The sequence below is a fragment of the Pinus tabuliformis genome, chromosome 8, assembly GCF_031772625.1.
Source record: "Pinus tabuliformis cultivar Carrire ecotype Pingquan chromosome 8, CPIR1, whole genome shotgun sequence".
Classification (NCBI taxonomy): Eukaryota; Viridiplantae; Streptophyta; class Pinopsida; order Pinales; family Pinaceae; genus Pinus; species Pinus tabuliformis.
In genome coordinates, this window is record NC_142294.1 from 248621317 (window position 1) to 248623845 (window position 2529).

General features: G+C 45.0%; 1 pseudogene; it reads left to right on the forward strand.

The window, feature by feature from the left end:
* Positions 1–361: 361 nt before the first annotated feature.
* LOC149235076 (polygalacturonase QRT3 pseudogene) lies at positions 362–2296 on the forward strand (annotated as a pseudogene).
* The last annotated feature ends 233 nt before the right edge of the window (positions 2297–2529 follow it).

Genomic DNA, 2529 nt, shown 5'->3' on the forward strand with positions numbered 1-2529 from the left:
GCAATAATAATTTATAGACCTCCTGTGCCGGCCAAGACAACTAACTTTCCCTTCAAATGCACCGCCTTCCTCATCTGTGCTCAATGAGCATCTTTGCATGACACTTCCAGAAAAATTTGCTGGTGACTCCACCTTAAAATTCTGCAGAAGAAAGATTATAAATATAGAGCACTTCAACATTCAGCACAAGAAAGCTTATAAAGATTTCTCGGGTCCATTGGGATTTCTTTCTGCAATGGCCTTCCCGTCCGACATTTTCTTCTGGAAAAATATTTAAAGGTATCATAATCTGGCTTTTGTCTATATTTCGTTTTTAGTAGCCTGGAATTAGAAGAGGAAGTCTCAACCTGCAAAAGGAGTAATGGGTGCCCTACGGGCTTTTTCCGTCTTGGCTGTAATGGCATTTCTTGGGATTTTATCCAATGTGGATTGTCACATGATTTTGACTGGTGCTCACTCGAGATCCCTCTCGCAATCAAGAATGGAGAGTCGCGATTCTCCAGTCGTCAATGTTCCCAAATATTTCAGTCGAGCGGAGGCGAAGAAAGTTTCGATTGCTCGCTGGAAGAAGGCTCAGTCGTTGGCTGCGGCGCCAAGACCTCACAACACCACGGTAAGTGTACTGGGGATGGCACACTTTTCTGCAAATTGAGCAACGGAAATTAGTTTTTTTAGTGTGTTTTGTTGGTTTGCTTTCGGTTGCGCAGGTCCCATCGAATGGCGGCATATTCTATGTTACAGACTATGGCGCGGATCCAACCGGAGCCACAGACAGCACTCAGGCCCTGTTGGCTGCCATCAATGGGCCTTCAATGTAACTACAATCGAACAAATGATGCCAGGTATACCTGACCTCGGAGGCGTGGAGATTCATCTCCAAGGGGGAAATTATCTCATCAGCGGACCTCTGCGGCTGCCTGCAAGCAGAGGCGGCAATGTTTTGGTATTGAAATTAAATCTCTGTATTTTTTTTGGTGTATCACTTTGCAGGTTTGTCCAGACGAATTACTAATTGATTCCGCGCACACAGATTCACGGGGGAACTCTGCGGGCTTCTGAGAATTTCCCAAAAGATCGGTACTTGATCGAGCTATGGTCCTCGGCTGATGCCAAGCTCAATGAGAACCTTAATGGCGACGATCTCGCGACCGCCATCACGGGCATGGACTTGTCTGCTGAGTACTCGTACGAATATGTTACTCTGCGGAATTTGATGTTGGATGCGAATTTTTCAGGCGGGGGTATTCTAGTCATCAATTCCCTTAGAACCAACATAGATAGCTGCTATATCTCGCATTTCATGTCGTCTGGCATCATGGTTCAGGGCGGGCACGAGACACTCATCCATAATTCCTTTCTTGGACAGCACATTACCGCGGGTGGAAGTCCCATTGAGAGGCAATTCAGTGGCGTTGCTATAAATCTCATGGGCAACGACAACGCTGTAACAGATGTGGTCATTTTCTCGGCTGCTGTGGGGATTTTGTTGAGCGGTCAGGCCAATATAATAACGGGAGTCCACTGCTATAATAAGGCCACGGGCTTTGGAGGAGTTGGAATCAAACTACAGCTCGGTGGATTGACTCAGACTAGGATTCTCGGTTCTTATATGGACTACACAGGCATTGTTGCAGAAGATCCCGTGCAGCTTGATATTGTTAATAGTTTCTTTTTAGGCGATGCCTACATATTGCTGAAATCGTCTGAGAGGAAAATGATATCCGGTGTCAATATTGTAAACAATATGTTTGGTGGCTCTGGGAAGGGCGTGAACATTGTTCAGTTGGACGGACAATTTGAATACATCAATCAGATCGTTGTTGACAGGAACAATGTGCTGGGAATGGCGCTTAAATCGACCGTGGCTCGAGGCACAGTGAAGGGTAACGGGACCACATGGACCATAGATTTTAATCCCGTCCTGCTCTTCCCGAACCATATTCAGCATGTTCAGTACTCTTTCTATACTCCTGATGCATCGTTTCCGACGCATGCTCTCAGAAATGTCTCTCGGAACATAGTGGTGATCGAGTCGGATGCTCAAGTATCTGCAACAGTTGCAGTACAGGTAGACCAGAGTGCCACTTTTGTTCGGGGCGATGCGATTTATTCCTAAGAGACGGTCCGCTGCCTCTCTGATTACTCCATAAAGATTTTGCTAGATATTTTTACCACGGGGCAACAGTGCACAGGAAAACCCCAAGACAGGAATTTTCTTATGCTTTTTGCCATTTTTTCCCTCCCGAGGCGCCAACACAACGAGGCTTGCTTGGGGGAGATTGCAGGCTTCATCATTCTCTAAACCAGCTAACGGTCAATTCCCTCAATAAATGATCGGAGCTCAAGAGGAAGCCACCCTCACAGATGATAAAGAAATAGTAGAAATAGTACATGTACTTCAAAATTGTCGAAATTGCATAATTTCAGAAAAATCTATACAATTATACTAAAATGTATTCCGATATGGAAGTCTGGTTGCATGGTTTCTTAAGAATATATGTCAGGAAATTAATATATAATCCGATATGG